Source organism: Hibiscus syriacus, unplaced genomic scaffold, assembly GCF_006381635.1.
Source record: "Hibiscus syriacus cultivar Baekdansim isolate YM2019G1 unplaced genomic scaffold, ASM638163v2 tig00116965_pilon, whole genome shotgun sequence".
NCBI classification, from domain to species: Eukaryota; Viridiplantae; Streptophyta; class Magnoliopsida; order Malvales; family Malvaceae; genus Hibiscus; species Hibiscus syriacus.
Genome location: NW_024063490.1, coordinates 3000650 through 3023463, shown reverse-complemented (window position 1 = coordinate 3023463; position 22814 = coordinate 3000650). Strand labels below are relative to the sequence as shown.

The following is a 22814-nucleotide window of genomic DNA, read 5'->3' as shown; positions in this document are numbered from 1 at the left end:
TAACACATTATCTTTTCTTGTGTTAGTAGGATTAAAGAGTTTGCATACTTCTTCCTTCCTTCCATTCTCGTTCTCTTGGAGACTAACCATTGTTTGGCCTCTTAGAACTTTTAGGTTTTCTTATCGCCTTTGCTAGTAATCAAACTTCGATACGAATTGTGGAAGACTACTTGGTAAAGTGAGTTTTAAAGAGTATAAGATCGGCTTACTTGCCTCTCGTTGTGTTACTTTCTTGGAGTGACTTGTGAGGTTTCTTGTTTTGTTGAATTTTCTTTCTTTTATTTTTATTTTACTTTAAAATTTTCTTTCGAGTGTTATGATTTCAGGATGGGCAACAATAACAACAAGACACTTACGGCTATCTTAGCCGCACTTGCTCGACTCACGACTCAAGTTGAAAGATTTGATGAAATCGTGAGAGAATGACAAGAACCACAATTGGATCTACCAAACCAGAATCCAAGACCAAACAATGCTGAACTTTTGGTATCCGGGCGAGAACAACCACGTTTCCAAGCACCCGAACTCTTTGCAAAACCAAAGTTCACGATCTCGTCTTTCAAAGGAGGCAACGATCCAGACAGGTACATCGAATGGGAAGGAAAAGTTGATCTCATGTTCGCATACCATGACTGCCCCCAAGCTAAACAAGTTCACCTCATCACCATACAATTCGAAGGATATGCTCGAACTTGGTGGATGCAAACAAAGAAAAAGGTCCAGAACTTCCAAATTCCAAAAATTACTTCTTGGAACGACCTCAAGCAAACCATGAGGAAGCGATTCCTACCGGTACATTATACACGAGAAGTTAAACTACGACTACACCGACTTCAATAAGGTAGAAGTTCAGTTGAAGACTACTACAAGGAGATGATGTCTTTACTCGATAGGGCTAACATAACCGAAAAAAAGAGGTCACCGTGTCAAGATTCGTCGTCGGCTTAAACTCAAACATCACTGATCTTCTTGATCTCCAGGGGTACGAAAACCTTGAAGATACACTAAAGAAAGCAATGACAATCGAAGCACAAATCCAAAGGAGATTCCGATTCATAGAACATAACCAAGGTAATCCTTCAAATCCTTCCTCATCTTCTACTCCATATTCTCAAAAAAGCTAAGAGATGACAAACATGACAAGGACAAAGAACGACCAGCAAAGAATGACACACTTCCAGCCCCTAAATATCAAATGATAATTTGTGAGGAGGTAGGGAAAGCAAAAAAAAGAAAAAGATGAGAAAGAGGCAAAAGCAAAAGAGGTCACTAGTTACAAAAGCCAAAAGAATAATGACCCATAGGAGGTGAGTGAACCTAATTGTGAGAAGAAAAGAGTGACTCAAAATCTATGTACGAGCACAAAAGAATTGAGAGAGAACCTTCTTTACAAACAACCTTCCATTATTGTTCACTTTAAGGAATCAATTGTTTCGATTTCTAACATTAACAAGGATTTTCCTAGTGTGTTTTCATGTTTATTACAGGATTTTCGAGAAGTGTTAGGTGATTCACCTAACGAATTACCACCAAAAAGAGGAAAACTATATCAAACCAATCTAATTCAAGGTTCTATTATACCTCGTCAAACATACAATCTTGAAGAAACCAAAGAGTTAGATTTGTTACAAAAAGGCTACATCAGGAAAGCCTTAGTCGTGACGCCATCTTAATGACGAAATATGACTTGAAAAACTCCACAGGCTTTATAGTTTGTGCACAGGTAATCCATGTAAAGGATGAGAAAGTAAAAGCAACACGAGACTAACCCACACCATCTCCCATCGCCAAGAGTTATCGAATAGTGCTAGGTGACCCTCCTGACGGGTTACCACCTGAAAGCCCTAATCATTATACCATATCAATAAAGATTCATGATTTACGAGAGTCTAAAGATTCGAGGACGAATCCTTTTGAGGAGTGGGGGAATGATACATGCACCAGAGTCTATAATACATGCTTCTTTGGACTAATGTTTCTATTCGAACCTATTAGAAGAACAAAGTCTCGAAGATTCAAAGCATATCTATTCGATTCGAGGTTGAATCTTTTTGAAGAAAGGGAGGATGATACATGCATCACAAGGCTCACATTAAAGGAAGAAGTAATAACTCTTCCAAATGATCCACTTGTCCAAGCATTAGAAAAGAAGATCAGAACAGAAGTAGACTTGCGATGACTTTTTGAATGGTATCCTGATCTTATTTAGTTAAGATGTCTTCTGTAGATACGACCGTCTATCTTTTATATTTCCAATGGTTCTTGAATCGCATCAATCCGATATTGGGAACTCAAGATATGACCATTTTACTGAAGACGGTGCATGCAGAAAATCCTATACGGGATTAATACGGGATTTTGTAAATATTACGAATTTTCAATATTTTTATTGATTATTTTTAATATAACTTAATATAGGATGATGCATTATCTTTTAGGATTAGATTTTTTATTTTATTAGGAATTAAGGTTGGGTTAAAATATTATTTTTAGTTATTATTATTTTATTAGGAATTAGAGTTAAGACATGTTTAGTTTATTATTATTTTATTCATTAGTTATTTAGGACCTTTAGAACTCAGCCCCTATATAAAGGAGGCTTCATTCAACTTTGTAAATCAAGTTTTCTTTGATTAATAATACAACGAGAGTTCGTTTTTGCAAGTGTTGATTGCCTTGTGCCTTCGAAGCTTCTTCTCCTTGAGTTCTTTCAAGTTCTTGTAAGGGAGATTAATCTTCACACTCCAATTTGCCTTTTTCATTACGACTATGAGGGTTGGTTAGATCCATATTATCGTGTTTTCCTTTTCATTGTGACTAGGAGGGCTCGATAGGACATTATCCATCGATTTTCCACATATCCATCCACGCCATCAATCATCTTTACCGTTCACCTTCATAAGGGAGATCTTTTGATTTCTTGGTTATCTTATTTTATTTGCAATTCCTTTATCTTTTATTTATCTTGTTTTAATCTTGTTTCTTACCTTGTTTCCAGTACCTAAAAGAAATCCCAAAAACCCTAATTGCTACCGCCACCTTCTCCTATTCATTCCCCATTGTTCTTCATCGAGTCTAGAGCTTTCTAGGTTTGATTCTTCAATAAGAGCAACGTTCATTAACCCGCCACCGCTTCCTTATCACATGCACTCTTACCATTTAATCATGACAGTTCAACTTGCATGTATCTATTATACTATATTTATATGATCATTTTATGCACATATAAAACTTATATTCTTATGCCAGTTTCACTTCAATTTATATTTGGATTGCCTATGTATATTATTGAGAACTTAAGGTATATGAGTAAATTGAGGTTGTGCACAATTATGATGTCACCACTGCTCGTATAAATGTCCTGGAGGGCCAGTCCATGTGTTCCGAAGAACATAGGTAATCAGTCCATATATCCCGAAGAACATATGTAATTAGTCTATATGTCCCGAAGAACATAGGTAATCAGCCCATATGTCCCAAAGAACATAGGTAATCAGTTCATATGTCCCGAAGAACATAGTTAATCAATTCATATGTCCTAGAGAACATAGGTAACCCTCGACTCTTGGTATGCCAACTATACCCCTAGCTCTCATATCACATAACATGGGCACTATCATTATGATTCATATAATTTCTATAATTATCACATATTTCTTCTCTTTTGTCACATACCACATGTATGTGTAACCATCTATCTCATATCATATAACATATATCACATTTCCATGTACTCATGCACACATAAGAATCACATAACATTTTATAAGTTACTTCTTACCATAGTAACTCTGTCACTGGCTCATCGCAAGCCAATGTTTGATCAATAACATAAGTACAAATTAAATTGCACTCACCTTGGCCTCACTTAGTTCCCAATTCCACTTCTAATATTTCTTCTTTGAATCGAATCCTAATTCGTTGATCATTCCAGAATTTTCTTACATTCGATGTCTACATAATCATACATTCATGCATATCATTATTCCAAATAACATACTCCAATATTTCGTTTCTTAAACTAAAGGAAAGGCTACTTTCATTTATTATTTAAGGTAGGTATCGGTACACTCCATAGTGTATCGGTACATTCCTTAACTAGTGTATCGGTACACTGCCTATGTATCGGTACACAAATTACATTCGATGTTTTTCATTTCAAGGGGGTATCGATACACCTCCTGTGTATCGATACACTTATTGCATTCGATGTTTTTCATTTAATAGTGTATCGATACCTGTTGAAGGTGTACCGATACACTTTTCCTAGTAATCATATTTTAGACACGAAAATTCACTCTTTTCATCTTCTACACTTCATGTTTCCTCCCCTTTCATGTTCTTAACTCACATACTCATGCTTAAACTGATTTATACTCATTTATCACATCTTAAACCGTAAAATCCTATTCTCCATATAGAAATCAATAATCATACCAATTTTTCAATATGCTCTAAATCCAATTTTATCACTTCATATCTCTTAATTAAGTTGATGACAATTCAAATTTAGTTTCAAATTCAACTTATCAATTTTTTCCAGAAATTCATTTAAAAACCTCTTATATTTAATCTTTCATAACTTCTTCATCTTTTGATTTTAAGACAACTTAAGCTTTCCTTAAGCTTAAGTATCACTTAAGGATCAAAACCCATACTTAAAATCAACAAATAATCAGCTAATCAGAAAACTCACATTTGCTCCCTTGGGTTCACGGTGGAGAAGAAGAAGAAAGAAGAGATTTCTGGAGAAATCTCTCAACTTTATCCCGTATATATCCTTATCTTATCCATTTCTAAGTCAAATGACCATTTTGCCCTTTAATTCCTTTAATAATTACTAACAACCCTTCATAACTTATTTCCAAATAAGTCATTGAACTATTCAACTATTCTACTTTAATCACTAAATTCTAAAGTTTTACAATTTAGTCACTAACCCGTAGTTTGGGATGTTACAGCTTCATTCATGTTGAAGATAGAAAATGGAGAAAAATGAGAGGAATGAGAAAAAGAAAGAAGAGAAAAGGGATAGAATGAAGAAAAAAAGTATACATTTTTAATTTAAACCAAAACAACGTTGTTTTAATTTAAATGTCATTTTTATTAGAGATACAAAACAACTTTGTTTTAATGTCGTGTGTCATTTTATAACGCCGTTAATTATTAACGGAGGGTGACCAAAACATGAGTAATGTCAAAATTCAGTGAGCAAAATAGAAAAAATTAAAAGTTGGGTGAACAAAATAGGAAAAAAAATACAATTTAGTGAAAAACATTGTAATTTATCCTAATAATTTTAATCCTCAAAATTTATATAATTTGTTAATTTAATTTTTAATTAAAATAATTTAATAAATTTAACCTTTTATAGTTTAATTTTTATCACTATTTTATGATAAAATATAAATGATATAACTATTATTTTGATCAAATAGATTTAATATTATAAAAAATTAAAATAAGAGAACTAGAAATATAAAAGATTAAGCTTACTAAATTATTTTAAATTAAAATGAAATTAAAAGAATATATAAATTTTAGTAACTTAAAAATTATTATACTAATATACATTAAACATTCATTTTAATTTTTAACAATAAAATATTCTATTTTTAATAATATTTCAACTGAATAAGACATTTCAATTTAAAAAATAATTTATTTATTATTAAATTTAAAAGTGACCTTGAGTGTAATTTACCCAATTTAATATGGTAAGGGTGTGAACTGTTTTAAACATAACCGTGGTCGGAAGTCATAGTTGGCAAGATAAGACTAGTTTAAATTTGTTTTAGTCACGTGAGAAATCATGTAATGTTCATTTTCATGCATGGGTTGTTAGTTGGCACTCCGTCTTTTCTGACCTGTTTTTCCCCTTTATTTTAATTAAATATGATAGTATTCAATTCGGACAAAATGGCTTAGATAATGTTAAGTGGAGTTTTTAAATTCTTAATATAATCTAATCTGATGATTATTTTGTCATTTATGGTGAATTTCACAGTATCAATTTAAAGACGTTAGGTGTTTTACGTATCTTCAAGTTAAATATAAAGACTTCACAGTTGCATGACATTTTCACACAAATAAAGAAGATCCCACGATTGCATGGTGTTTTCAAGCAAATGGAGAAGACCTCAAAAGTACACGGCGTCTTTAGACCAATAAAAAGCCCTATTTCATGAAATAATATGATGGATACCTTATATGGAAAAATTATTTTTCCCACATATAGATATCTTTGTAAATTATAACTACTACCATTCTCTAACCGCAATGAATCTTCTAGGTAGGTGGGTTTCCAACATAGGCGGAGCTCTGTTCATCTTGACTTTGTAAAAATTTTATATATTCGATAGATTTTAATTTAATAATATTTTAGTTCATGTAAAATTAATCATTTAAATCTAAAAATATAAGAATATATTAAATATTTAATCAAGTATATGTCAAACTAAAGAAGAAGAATCCCATTAGCGACGAATCCATTGAAGGATGAGGATGGGTATGTGTCCACCCTAAGACTCGATTTTTCTTTTATTAGTCACATATTTTATTAATAGTGTTAACCCTATAATTTTATTTTATTCATCCTAAAATCTAAATTTTCTTCGACTAGTCACCTATTTTATTGATGATGTCTACCCTGAAATTTTATTTCTACTCACACATTAAAAAAAGTTATATTGTTAACATATATATATCTACTCTAAAAAAATATTTATGATTCGCCATTGAATCTCAAGTCATTCTCAAATTTTTTGGATCTGATAGCAATTTAAGTAATTGTAAGTTTAAATATTAAACAATACCTTCTGAATTTTAAGTTTAAATACACAATAAATCATTTTATTTTTCTTAAAAACTTCAACATTTATCAATATTTAATCTAACTCCGTCTCTAATTGACAACTATGGTATCTAATATTTTCTTAATATGAATAATTATTTTAATTTAATACACACAAAATATTACCTTTCTTAATTTGAATCAAATTCAAAATATGGTAATTAATCATAACTTTATTCTAATCATATTCATTTTCATCATTATATCATAAATTTACTTCGCAAATTCAAATCTTTCCATAATCATGTATCTTTTATATATGGACGTTGTTAAAAATTCTATTAGGAGCAATGGGTCAAATTGTAATTTTACCGATGAGTTAATTTATAATTTCACAATTTCTTAATCTCTTATACATGTTACGCATGTGATATTATCAATTTTAATATAGTATATAAAATTAAAAAAAATTCTAATAGAAATTAAATTAAATAAAACTGTGTTATGCAACACTAATATATATATATTTTTAATTTCAATTCAAAATATAAATAAATTTGAAAAGTTTAGGGCACAATATCTTTAGAAAATAATTCTCTACTTTATTTGTATTCCTTCCCAATCTTCTCAAGTTTTGGCTGATTTCACGTTGGGTGTTTCTTCAATCTATAAGAATATGTTATTCGAAATTATCTGATTTAACTATATATTGATTAATAAAATAAATAAATAATCAAATTAAATCTTTATATATATATATATATTATTTTTATGCAATATAAAATTTTTATTTGTTTGGATAAATTTATTTTGCATTATCAAAGGGAAAGCAGCAAACACTAATGAGGGATCAATTTTGGATCCCCAAGCAGTACAAAGAAAAAGATTAATAGAATCATTTCTAACTATTTTTCTATACATTTTAATTCTAACATCCTTGATACAAGCAACAATATCCCCTGTACACCTAGTCGTCCCCCTAAACCTCCTAAAGTTCCTTTCCTCCCATATGTAGTAAACATAAGCACACCAAGCAACCCTAAGGATGAAAAAAATCAAGGATTTGCCTTTCAAAACTACCACAACCCAGACAACCTAACCATTTAAATTCCTCACCTCTCGATGAACATTACACAGCCTGAGAATGACCCCACATACATCCCTCGCGTAATCACTCAAAAAAAATATGATCCCTGGTCTCCTACATTCCCCCACAGTTCCTACAAATATCATCAACATGAATACCCATCCTAAGCATTCTGTCAGAAGTGGACAGCCAATCCAGGATTACCATCCAACCAATGATAGAATGTTTAGGACCATTCATTAAAAACCACAACATGTGCCACGCAACCTTCTCCCTCTTGTCCCTTATCTCATTCCAAAACTACCTAGTCTTCATCATCGATCAGTTAGCAGCAACAAAAGACTAAGTCTCACTTCTTATCTTCAGAATTCTCCCCATATCTCAACTGAAATTAAATTTGCATGCCACTTGCATACATCTAAATCCTTGAGTACGTACTCACGAACCCAAGCCACCCACAAGGACCCCTCTCCAGCAAGGATCTTCTTCAATAAGGAAAGCATACAAGCTTTATTCTAATACTTTAAGCTATTGATTCCTAACTCCCCTTAATATTTAAGAACACAAACACTGTCACAGCTCACTCTAACCCCTCTAGCAGGGACATCCTTACCTTTCCAAAGAAATCGAGCACATAGCTGCTCAACTCGATCTACCACAACAGTAGGCTAAACAAGTTGCCTGTACAAAAAATAAGCCATATTTCCAGCATTACTAAGAAACATATTTAACCAATGTCTCAGCTTTGCCTTTATATTCTCCACCAAACTATCATAGTCCTTCATTGTCAGCTTCAGAGGGGTAAAAGGCACCCCCAAGTACCTAACAAGCAACCTCCCAAGCTAGAGCCTAGTTACAGTCTGAATGAGCCCCAACTGATCAATAGACCCCCTGAAGCAAACAGTTCAGACTTTGTAGCATTTAGTCTCACCTGAAAACTCATAAAACTTCCTAAGTACACACTTAACTCCCAAGATATAATCAAGAGTGCCTTTACAAAAGATTAGAAGATCATCTGCAAAACATTGATGAGACAATCTGTACACTTAGGATGATAGTTAAACACCCCCTTATTCATAGTTTCATTCAATAACCCAGCCAAGACATTCATTGTAAACACAAAAAGGTAAGGGGAAAGAAGATTCACTTGCCTTACACCCCTTTTACCTCTGAAATTCCCAACCAACTACCATTGAGAGAGAGAGAAAATCTAAAATCAGTGATACATGCCTTTATCCAGTTCCTAAACTTCATAGACATCCCCAAAGCATCCAACACATCCAAAATAAAATCTCAAATAAGGGAATCAAACACCTTCTATAAGTCCACCTTAATGGCATACCTAGGAGAAAGTGTTCTCCTGCCATACCCCCCTCACAAACTCCTGAGCAAGTAAAATATTATCTACTATGCTCATACTCTTCAAAAAAGTTGACTGATTGGGAGCAACCAACCTAGGGAAGTAATCAGCAAGACTGGTAAATAGAACCTTTGTAATGGTTTTATAAACTACAAAGTAATAAGAAATTGGCTTGTATTCTTTGGCTCTACAAGTGTTAGGAAGCTTTGGCACCAAAGTTAAAGCAGTTGCATTAAAAGCAGGAAGAAGATCAGAAGTGGAAAAAAATGCTTGACTACTGCAATAAAGTCAGCTCCAACAAAGTACTAGGCTGCTTTGGAAAACCCTGATGTGAATCCATCAGATCCAGGTGTCTTATCCTTACTTTGACTGGAGATGGAGGCCTTAATATCATTCTTAGTAACATCTTTAATGAGGTTTTCCCTACCTTCAACATGGACAACAACCTTAAGCAAACCTCTCAAAACATCCATATTGCACCTCTTTACATTTTCATCACTGGCTTCAATATGCTTAGTAAAACATTGCACAAACTCTGAAGCCATGGAATCAAAAGTCTCCATCCTGTTACCATCATTATCAAGCAAAATCCTAATGGTATTCCTCTTCTTCATATCAACTTGAGAGTTAAATAATTTTGTACATTGATCCCCTTTTTGGATATAATCAACCTTGGTTTTTTTGTTGATAAAACAACTTTTCAGCCTGCTCAAGATCAGCTAACTCTAACCATACTACTTCTTCATCTCAATATTCACCAAACAAGGATAAAAAAGGACCAAAACCTACTGCCTCTCCCATTGATCCCTTTTAACAACAACCCTCCTAGAAATTTCAGAAAAAATTCCTTGTTTAACTCCTTCAATCTAGACTTAAGCCTCTTCAACTTGTAGAAAAGAACCTACATAGGATCCCCCTGAGAAGCCTCACGTCAAGAGATACTAACAATGCTCCTAAACTCAGGATGTAAGGTTCAGAAATTGAAAAACTTAAAATGCTTTAGCCCAAAAGACATACCCTTCTCATCACACCACACCGCAATCAAGCAGTGATCAAAATCACCATGAGCCTTAAAATCCAAATAAGTGCCAGAAAAATAATCAAACCTACAAGTATTCACCAACACCCTATCAGTTTCCTAGCAAGAAAGATAACATCCTGTTTATTTAACTAGGTATTGAGAAGGCCAAAGTAAGGATGATCCACTAAACCCAAGCTCCCCAAACAGTTCTGAAAATCCTCCATGTTTGGAGTAACATGAGCACCAACCACATCAAAATTAGAACTTTCCTCAACACTAGCAGTGATATTAAAGTCCCCATCAATCAATCAAGGGAGCCCACCAACCCTTACTGCAACATCCTGCAACTGATTCCAAAGGTCCTCCCTAATAAACCCATAATTACTACCATATACAACAGTAACAACAATATCTTTGCTATGTAACCTTCCTTGAATAGAAACAATTTGACTAGCAATCTGAACAACAGTAAAATTCAAACTCTTCTTCCAAAAGATCTATATCCTCACATTCTCAACACGATCATAATTCAAACAATACTCCCACACATCAACATATTTATAAGTAAACAGCAGGGGCATTACTATACCTAATCCTAGTTTCAATCAAACAAAAAACTTCCACATTAAGTCTTTCAATCCTATACATTACTCTAGTTTGCTTTTTAGGGTGATTAAAACCCCTTACATTCCAAAAAAAGACATTCATCAAGCACTGGCAAGAGTCATACCTCTGCTGAACTAGCAACCTCACCACCAGACTTCTTGCCCTTCTTTACTGGATCTTCATTCTTAGCTTTCATCTCATGAAGTATGGCAGCCACTCAATGAGAAGCGAATCGAGGCTTCCTTCCACCAACCACACCCTCTTCTAAGGTAAAACCAAGGATCTCAAATGATTGAATGAACTAGCAAACATAGTTTTTCCTTTATCTCATTTTTCTCCTACCTTGCTTCTTTTGAGAACGAGTCACACTTTTAACAACACTCTCCTCAGCCTCTAAGACCCCCTCCCTCGCCCCTGGCACACTTGACCCTCCTTCTTAACCCCCGAATCCACAATAGCAAGAACATCACTCCCTTTCCCCTCAACCTAAACTAGAGCAATTGAAGATGACTCACCAACCACCCCGACAACTTCTTTTTGTTTCTTAACCCTCCATTCTTTACGACATGTCTTTTCCTTAACACAGGTCTTATCAAAATGGTCATAAGATTTACAATAAGAGCATCAAAGAGGAAACCATGGAACCACAACCTTAACCACCCCCAAAGATCATTCCCTCATCTTGATTGAGATAGTGTTCGACACCTTACTCCCTTCGTCCACCTCTACGCAGACTTTAGCATATTCTAACCGCTCCTTATATGTTGTGATAGAGTCCATATACAATGGATTCCTAAGTGCACTCGTAATATAGCTAATCCCTTTCTTCGAATACAATTCCAGAGGAACATTAAAAAGTTGAATCAAAGTCGAAGTTCTTACCAAATCAAAGTCAAGCTTTGCCAAATACGACTCCCATTTCCTTAAAACCAATGGTTTATGTTGAATGTGTCAGGGACCACTCTCCAAAACCCAATCCCTAGTGGAGACATTGGCAAAAGAGAACACATACAAGTTGGAGCCCGTGAGACTAACCTTGACCATCAAGTTCTTCCCCTATATCATCTCCATAATTTTTTGTGTTGCACCAAAATTTGGGGCATGCCAATGAATTGCCCTACCAATGAGAATCGCCGCTTCGAAATTCCCTCGTTAAAGACATTTGTTGGAGGGCTCATCGTTGAAGAACCATCAAAGACTTCAAGGGAAAGAAATCCAAAGACTGTTCTTCTACAATAGAGAATAACTCCCTTTGATCCATAATCGAAACCCCCATCAATCAAATAAAAAACCCAGAGGGAAATCCATCACTCTTACAGAAATCCCCAGCAAACCCTAGATACCCCACCAGAAAATCCCCAAAACAGTAGATCGACTATCAAAGAGAGAAACGATTACGAGAAAATCCTCAAAACAATATGCTTTGTATTTTTATTCCAATATAATTTTTTTTAGTGGATGTAAACAAGTACTTATATGTAAAGAAAAAAAGATCTTAAACTTAAACTATCAAATGAATAAAATTCGAACATATATATACTTGATTAAAATAGTTTTTATTTCTAATTTGCATAAGAAAGGTTAATTTAAACACAAACTCAAACATAAATTTAAATATGGATAATAAAGTTTGGAACGGAAAAGAATATGAACTAGGTAGTACGTGTGTATATTTATTATATAATTGAAAAAAATAAAATAGATTTTTTTACAAGATGAAATTACAACCATAAGACTAAACACATAACAGAAATGGTTTTCTAAAACTAAAATCATAATAGAAATATTTTATGATAATCATTAATACAAGAAGCTAATCACTTAATATTACTAAAGGGTCACACAAAGAAAATATTAAAAAAATTATCGAATAACCTTGAACTAAAAGTAGATACAAATATATTTGACCGCATCGACAAAGGAACCAGAAAATGAGATGAAATTATTGAAAGACCACCGGTAAACCGTAAATCAGAATCGAGCGACGTAAAATCTATCTACGAATGCAAATTGTGTATCCAAATCTAATTTGAGTGTTCAAAACAGGAAAGATCAACATGATAACAAACCACAAACGGAGATCAAATTATTGAAAAATCATCGGTAAATCGTAAATCAGAATTGAGTGACGTAAAAACTATCCATGAACACAAATCGTGTATCCAAATCTAATTTGAGAGTCCAAAGCAGGAAATATCAGCACGATAACAAATAAGTGTTATCTTGATTAGTCGTGACGATGTCAAATCTATCCCTGAGAAAAATGATACACAAAAATAACGACCAAACGACCGAAAACATGCTAAAAGACAGAGAAAAATATGTCATAAAGATAGAGTTATTAAAAATTAAAAAACAAGAAAAAACAAAGATACAATATAATAAAATAAAGATAAAGAAGAAAAAAACAATGAATACCAACTATTAATGATCAGTACAAAATTGATGTCGCATTCGATCACAAAGAGAAAGAAGAAAAAAGCCTAATGATGACCTAAGAGAAAGAGAGAAAATTAGGCTCGAAAACTCGATTTAATTATAAATTAGATTTTCTGATGTATGAAATTTTAGACATCAAATATCAAATTAATTTTTAAATGAAGCTGTTTTTTGGATTCAATATGCATTGTTCCCAATTACTTATCCATTATGTTGCCGTTCCCAAAATTCAAAGTAAAATACAATTCGTTTAAATTCCATACATTTGAAATAAAATCTTGAGCACTTGATTCCTCCACAAAGTTCTCTCGTACTCATGGGCACCTACAGTTTGCTTTTATTCTTCGAAATGCTTCCTAATGCCTTGGCCTTCTCTCGTAGAACATATTTCTGTGTCTTTCCGGTCGAAGTCTTGGGCAAATCCTCGAAAATCACCGTTCGAGGAGCCATGTAATGTGGCAAGTTGTCTCGACAATGCTTGATAATCTCTTCGGCACTGACTCTGTACCCGTCCTTCAACTTCACAAATGCACAAGGTGTCTCCCCCCAATAATCATCTGGTCTTGCCACCACAGCTGCCTCCACTACTGCCGGATGGCTATAAAGCACCGATTCGACTTCAATTGAGCTAATGTTTTCTCCCCCGGAGATGATTATGTCCTTCGACCGGTCCTTGATTTCTATGTATCCATCAGGGTGTCTCACTGCCAAGTCCCCACTTCGGAACCAGCCACCCTTAAAGGCATCCTCTGTTGCTTTTATGTTCTTAAGGTATCCATTCATGATTGTGTTGCCTCTAAACATGACTTCACCTATACTTTTTGTAGACATCATTTTTTTCATTTAAATTTATTATTATTATTATTAAAATTATTATTATTATTAGTATTATTATTATTATTATAATTATTATTATTATTATCATTATTTATTATTATTATTATCAATATTATATATTATTATTATTTAATAAATAATTACAACTGGACCGGCCCAGTTACAAACCAACCAGAACCGGTCCAGACAACCAGAAACCCTAAACGATTAGTAAGGTTTCAGCTAGGGTTTCTAAACCCTAGCCACCCCCAGCCGCCTCTGATGCTTCCAGAATCCCAGCCGCCTCTGATGCTTCCAGAATCCCAGCCGCCTCTGATGCTTCAAGAATCCCAGCCGCCGCCTCACTGCCAGGTGGTCCAATGCCCCACTGCCGACGCCTCCACCGCCATTGCCGACACTCCATAACGTCGAGAAGCTACCCACGTTGAGCCCTATGGTGAGTCACCACCATAGCTATGGTGACTCACCGGGCCTTTCATCTCTGGAACCGGTCCAACGAGAGCCTCGGTGGTGGCTATAAAAGCCACCCCACCTGCAAGAAAGAAGAAAGACAGCCACAGACGGCAGAGAACGACAAGAAAAAAAAAACAGAAAAGAAAAAAACAGAGAAAGAGAACACAGCAACCAACAAAGCAAGAACTACACCAACGATCCCAGGAAATACAAACCAAAAGAAGAGAAAAAGAGACTTACCGAGAAAATCGCCGTCGTGAGAGCCTCCACAAATCATCAGAGAACCAAAACGTCGAAGAGAAATATCCTAGATCTACGACGATTGGTAAGGTTTTAAGCTAAAATAACCTTAGATCTAGATATAGAAAACAGAGGCTTTGATTTGGGGTGGGTTTTGTAATTTCCGGCCACCGCTAACGGTGGCCGGCGGCAGCAATCGGAGCCCGACAGCGGTGGCTGACCGGGCCGGCTTCTCTCTAATTTTAGAGAGAAGCCAGAGAGAAATCTTCTTCTCTCTGTTAGAGAAGAAGAGAAATGAAGAAATGAATGGTTGGCCCGAAGGGCCAACCGGTTTAGGGTTTATAAACCCTCTTACATACGACGTCGTTTAAGGGGGAGGGGTATCTGTGTAATTAACTAAAGGTTAAACCCTTTCAGTAGCCATCTAAACTTGTAACTCTTACATTCTAGTCACTAAATCAAATTTATAATCCTTTTAATTCGGTCCTTTAATTTTAGATTTATTTATTTTAGTCCTTTCTATTAAATAATATATTTAGGATAAATACGTATTTAGTCCTTTAGTTTTAATAAATAATATTTTAATCCCGAGTATATATTTTTAATTTATTTTAAATCTGATATTGAATTTTTTTTTATTTTATTTTAGTCATCAAATTAATAAATAAGGAAAATAGCATTTTAATCCCTATAATTTTAAATAATTAATTATAAATTAGGTATTTAATTTTATTAGATTATAATTTAGTCCCTAAGTTAAATGTTTTCATTTATTTTACGAGCTTTATTATTTTTTTATTGTATTTTAAATATTATTCAATCATATGTTACCTTTTTTTTTATGTTCATACATATTTAATTATCATTACTATTATTATTATTATTCTTTATTAATTATGTCAATATATATAGTCTTATAATTATATATAATATTTATTTATTCTATTTTCCTATTTATAAATTTAATTTTATAAATTACTTTTAAGAAAAATAATTATATTTTGATATTTATTTATTTTTAATATCAAAGAAAAAAGCTTTTTCTGATATTTTTTTGAATAAATAATACTTACTATATTTAAAATGTTTTTTTTTATTTATAAATATTAAATAAAAGAGCTGTCTTAAAGCACCTAGAAGCACTTTTCTGATATTTCTAAAAAGTAAATATATTATTTATGTATATTAATATTTTCTTTAAAATTTTGAAATAGTAGAATTATAAATTAAATATATTTTTGAATTTTTAAAATTTTAATAATAGAGACAATTTATAGTTAATAAAGTACCAATTTTGGGCGTTATAGGGGTGCTAATCCTTCCCTAAACGTAACCGACCACGAATCCCTTTTTATTATTAAAAAGAACGAATTTTTGGTTAAAACGCAGATCAATTTATCTTTTAATTGATGTTTTCTTAAAAACTCTTTTAAAAGATATTTTTAGGTATTCGACCTACCTGATCCAAAAGGCCGATGGCGACTCCCAAATTTTTCAAAACCATTTATTCATATCACTTTTCCCGCCAAACAAATAAATTCGTGCCCGGACGAAAATCGGTTACGACAGCTTGGCGACTCCGCTGGGGAACTGTCAAACTTCAAAATTAATTATAAATTGTCTCTATTAATTAGAAATTAAAAATTCATTTATTTAATTTTTAATTCTTTTCTTTCAAATTTTTATTATTTATTATTTATATATTAATATTGTTTTTTTATTCAGGTATTAATTATTTTATTTATCTGTTAGAGGTTTGAGCATTTCTCCTCACACACAACACTTGCATTGCATAACATAAAGCTCTATAATTGAGTTGTCCCTTTTAAGTGGGAGTGAAAGCGACGTCTTCGTGAGAATTTATTCTCCGTGTCAGACCTAGCAAGTAACTTTTGGGGTTCATATGCTCTATGTCTTCGTGAGAATTTTATTCTCCGTGTAGTCATAGAGAAATGTATCCCCTCGAATTGAACTCGATCCGTTTAAGTCTATAATGGACTATGATCGAGGGTTTGATAGCCCAAGGGGGCATCAACAAGAACAATTCGAGTACCTTTACTCCTAGAACTGAAACTCTGCATATAATGAACCCTAGAAATTCTTCTGATCTAAGACAATACTGAACCTCTGTTCATAGGTATACACAAAGGAGAAATAAGCTCTAGCTTTTAATTTATTTTATTTCCTTTTCATTTTCCTGAATAAATGCATGTGAACTAGAAATCGTGCGGTTAAGTTAAATTTTCCAAACAAAGCATGGAACTAGAAAGCACGAGGTTAAGATTTATACATTGATATACAGTTTTTTTTAGTTGGTACTAACTATTCTATTTTTTTTCATGTATATTACATTGCTCTAACTTGTTTATATTTGATTTCTTTTGTTTGCATTACATGATCATGGCATAACCAAAAGGTGTTTACTGGAAAGACTGTTCATCATATTGGAAAGAAATCGTAAATGGACAAAAAGTTTTATGATCAAACAAAATATGATGCGGCCAAAGAAAGACATCCTGAGGAAACTCCAAGGATGGAAGCAAGCAAAGCACACAGAGATCCTGTTATATTAATACCAAAAGTAATCCATAAAGATTCTGCCAGATTGATACCAAAAGCAGTCTATGGTAAGAGTATCAGTCGGGACATTCAGAGTAATGGAGATTTTTATGAAGCTCAAGCATGTTATTTGAAGGACTTGAACGACCAAAATGAGAAATTGAGCACAGAAATGAAAACCATGCATGAAGATTTTCAGAAGATCAGTCAAACCTTTCAAAATGCTGGCCTAGGAAGTACCCCAGAAGAATGGATAACAGGGGTCACCAAGCTGAAAAAGAACTGCAACATATATGAAGATCTTATTCAAGAACTCCTTGGACAGAAAAGATCTCTTACAAGGGAAAATGAGCAACTCCGAGAAGTGACACAGAAGATTAAGGAGAATGTCATGGAAGAAGTTGCAGTCCAGACAAACAATATGTCCCTTAAGCTGATAAACTAATTTGGCTTTGGAGAAATTAGGAATAAAATATCCCTATATGTAAAGTTTTGTTTGATGTACCGAAACTTTTGTGTTCAATGAAATCTGTTCTAAGATGATCACTCTTGAGTAACACCTTTTCATGCATACATTTGTATTTTACATCCTTGCATTTTTCATTTTGCATTTATACTGTTATGTTTGCTTTTGTATTGCACAATTTGTATTCTTATTATTACAGTCACATATTTACATTTACATTTGCATTTGACATCTTTGCATTTTTTTTTTGTCATAATACATTAAAACATTCATTAAAATAAGGATTTCAAACGAAGTGATCTTGGTTTTTCCTTGAAGCAAGAACGCTCAGCACGACACAAGGAAAATGTCTAAAGAAACTGAAGATAGGCTAGCCAAATTTGAGATAAAGCAGAAAGAAATACAAGAGGAATTGAGGAGTAAGTTGGCACAAATCGAAGCTAATTCTCAGGTCGATCTACTGAACAATATGAAAGAAATGATTGAGAAGCATTTGACTGCTAGAAAGAATCTTATTGAAAACTCCACAAATCCTCTGGGTATTACGCCTGCTCATATTCCTAAGCACACCTCTGTACGTCAGGAAATCCAATCACCAGTTCACTTCACTGTTAAGAAACAACAATATCAGGCAGGAGTTTCGTTCCCTACTGACTGTCTTACTGCTTCTGGGTTAAAGCCAAATGAATTCTGTACTATTTCTAGAGAGACGGTTGAGTCATTTTATGAGTTTGACGCCAAAGAACTGAACTTGGTCCCCGACTTAATTCTTCCACCAAATTTTAAAATTCCAGATTTTGAGAAGTATAATGGGACCACATATCCTGAATATCATATCACTATGTACTGTCGTCGTATGAATGGCTATGTAGAGAATGAAAAATTGTTGATCCACTGTTTCCAAGACAGTTTATCCGGGTCTGTATCCAAATGGTATAATCAGTTAAAACGTACTCAAATACGTTCTTGGAGGGATTTAGCTCAAGCTTTTTTGGGTCAATACAAGCACATGACTGATATGGCCCCTGATCGAATAATGTTGTAAAGCATGAATATGAAGTGTAATGAAAGCTTTCGACAATATTCACAACGATGGAAAGACGTTGCTTCTCAAGTACATCCACCATTGACTGAAAAAGAGTTCATTACTTTGTTCATCAGCACATTAAAATTTCCTTATGTTAATCACATGATAGGGGTTGTCCCTAATAATTTCTCTGACATCATCATAATTGGAGAAATCATCAAAATGGCTATCAAGAATGGCAAGATAAGAGGCTCTGACAATACTAAAGTCAAGAAAGAAGTTGGGGTTAATACAGTGAAGTCTTATTCAGTTAAACATGGTGCCAAATCTTATAGAGTGATCAAGAAAAAAAAGAATGTGCAGGGATTTCAATTTCCTCCCTTCCATTGTTCGAGTGAAAAGTTGCATCCAAAAATGCTCTCAGCCAGATCAATTACTCCACAACTTGATCAATCACAGTGGCCTCCAAATGATAATTGGACCTATAAGGAAGTTCCTTGGATAAATCAGACTGGAATTCCAAATTGTTCAGTTAAGGTTCCTGGTAACCTTAAGAGAAATTTCCAAGACCCTTTAGAGCAAGCAATTCAAAAATATAAGGTAAAAGAAGGGGTGAAGTTCAATGTTCAGAAATTGTTTCTTCAACAGAAACTAATATAACCAAATCCTATGAAAATTGGGCACAAGAAATGGGAAAAGAAATCAAAAGGCTCCCATGGATGTAATTCGAGATTGGCTTATAGGTCTAAGAAAGAATGAGGCAGATATAACCCAGAAGACATCTCAGATACCTATATCAGATTTCCGAAAACCAGTAAGGCAAGGGAAACTTAAGGAGTCTGGTTAATACTACCCCAGTTATAGCTGAAATGAGCATTCAGAACCCCCTCAATAACATGAGAGCATTCATTCGTTCAGAACGATCAAAGAAAGTGATAGCCTCGCGAGCAAAAAAAAAACTCTAAAGGTGTTTCAAGAATCTATCTCAGACTTGTACCCTCATTTGGTTAAAGGTCACTACATTACAACAAGATTGGTGAAGGTGTCACCAAAGCCTTATGCCCATTGCTATGATCAAAATAGCTTCTGTAATTTTCACTTGGGAGTATCTGGACATTCAACATGGAATTGTTGGTCACTGTTAAAGGAAATAGAGACGCTCGTTGACAAGGGAGTCTTGACACAAGAAACGATCAAGAAATGGGGAGCAAATAAGGATAAAAATCCTGGGCCAAGTACATACCCAACAATAGAGGAGTGATGAGTCATGATAAATAAATAAGTGGAAGTGTTATCTACCACTATAGTACTTTTTTATTTTCAGCATCTTGTTTGAACTTGTTTTTTTGTTTCTTTCTCCGCCTTTTGTGCAATAAATAAATATGTGTTTCTTTTATGGTTATGAACAAAGAATCAAGTTTTAATCTTGAGATTATTGAGTATCAAGTAGATTAAATATTCTTTTAAATTTGCAAGAGTTATAGATCTATTGGCAAGTGATAAAATTATATCTTCCATATCCCATCCAACACCAATTACTCGACCTTTACCAAAACCAAATCCTGACACTACATTTATCTGAGATTCTGAAGAAATGTCTCTACCTGTTTTTGAGACACAAACTCTAGATGTTTACCTTTTCGGTATAGTTGATTGATGATACTACATTCCACCATATACATGACTTCAAAAGTCACACATTTGTCTTTTCGAACACAAAACCATCATAAACCAAAAGACCTCAAAAGAACCAAACTTTCAATTATCCGTGAATTTTACTGCAAGAAGAGACTAGATGAGGCATCATGGACCAACTCATTGATGATAATTTCGAGTGATTAGGGCATACTCAAAGAAGAAGGGGAAAGTGATTGATTGAAATAAATATATCATGCATTAATTACATTTTTCATGTAAATAAAGTTAATCTTGAATATTCATCCCCCTGTGGATACCTCTTTTTACAAAGGTTTCTGTGTATGAGATGATGAACGGCATTGTTTCATTTATCCTTTAATATATATATATATCCTTTGTTGTCCCCATTTGAGCCTGAATAATGTTTCTTCTAATTCAACCCTAACCAAGGATCACCTCTACATTAGGGGGCAAGGTAAAGGATATTGGCTCACAAGAATAAAGATTGTCATACAGTTTTATTACGAAGACAAGTTTCCATGAAGTCATGAAAGTTTTGAACTACAAAGTATGTCAAATACAGAGTGCTTGAAGATCAATCCAATCAAGAATAATGGAAAACCTCCAAAATGCAAAAGGAAAAAGAGGTGCTCAAAGCAATTGAAGTATTATACTCATCCAGCAAAGAAGAAGAAGAAAAAAAAAAAAAAAAAAAGGAAAATCGAATAAAGATGGGTGATTTATTGAGCCTCAAGTTACAAGGTTGATCAAATACAAACAAGAAGAGCAAGAAATGCTGGAGATATGAGAAAATGGAAATGAATCCAAAATTTGGCAGTCTAGAGGGATCCAGTTAATGGAAAAATCCCCAACAAAGCAGATCCAAGTTAAGCAAGGCAAGGTGATTGCATCAGAATTAATGGATCCTTGGTTTGATGATCCTTAAACACTTATTTGGGCCTTTTATCCATTTTTTTCATAACCATAAGCCATGGCCTACGTTACGTACCTGAAAAGTCCATTTTAATCGTACATGGATTTCTAAGTAAAAGAGAATATCTTCAGAATTCATTCCGCCTCTCAAGATTGATTTTTATTTGTAAAAAATGGGTTTTTAAAAATCTTTAATGCATGATATGAAAAATGATAAAAAGGGGGGTTCAAGATGTAAATTTGTAAATAACATCTTAGAAACCAAAGGAGGATTCGAGTTGAAAACCTGAAAAGGCGGCTCGAATATTGAATGGTGCAACAACGACATAAGAGACGATCTTAAGCTCTTAATGAAGCACCACACATATCAAAAACGTTCCTGAAATTCTGGAAACGAGAAGCATCTCTACAAGATGAGCATAACAACCATTTCTTCAAGTTAGTGGAAGCCCGAAACGACATACTGAACCAACTTGAAAGAACCTACTTTACCAAAATCAACCTACATCTCAAATCAGTCAATAATTTTGACACTTTCCATAGAACTATGATTTTTGAATGATTTAAAAGTGTAGTTGATTTATTTGATATTCATTAAACTCATTGTTTATGATTCGATTATATTGTGAACCTGAAAGGGGTAATACTTTGCAAAATTCTTTCATTCTTCAATAAAGAAAGGAGAAAAAACATTTTCAAACAGTACAGTCTCAAATGAGGAAGGTCCTTAAAGCAATTGTTGCTTATTCTACCTCTGTTGTAGAAAAAGAATGAACGAAGCCAGAATAATGAAGCACTTCACATTTTTGAAAGCAAGTGGTCCAAGAAGCCAGAAAGTCTGGAGAATTGAACTTGTGATATTCTCCTATGACATTATTAGCAGCTCATCAAGAAAGATTATCGTTTATCTTATGCTGAAGGCGATAAGCATCACCAGACAGATTATTTTCCCCAACCATTAATTCATGTTCTCTAGAAGATTATATCATAGAGATATGAACAAGTCACTACCTGCACTCTGGTTATACCGTGATGCTGACTCAAGTCTTGATACATCATTGCTACTTCTTCTATGTCGATCATTTTCTTTGTCAAGATGATATCCATTATGTCCTTCAGAAGATTGTTGAATTTGAATTTGAGGACTTATGGCACAAAATAAGACATTGGAACAGAATCTACCCTTATAGGCCTTTTATATAGGATAACATTGGTTACAGGATTCCAAAAGTTGAAGATGACCAGTTTTACTGTTAACTAAACTGTTCCATGATTCAAAAAGAGTGGAATATATTGAAACAGCAGAAGAGACAGTCATTGTAGCAATCAATGCAAGGAAATGCACTAACAAAAAT

At 33.8% G+C, this 22814-nt stretch overlaps 1 long non-coding RNA gene across 1 annotated transcript; it reads right to left on the bottom strand.

The window, feature by feature from the left end:
* Positions 1–4513: 4513 nt before the first annotated feature.
* LOC120191189 lies at positions 4514–14124 on the bottom strand. Its single transcript, XR_005522669.1, has 3 exons — positions 13606–14124; positions 8693–8702; positions 4514–4525 (listed from the first exon to the last, which is right to left on the bottom strand). It is a non-coding gene; the product is annotated as an uncharacterized LOC120191189 (long non-coding RNA).
* Between the last annotated feature and the right edge of the window lie 8690 nt (positions 14125–22814).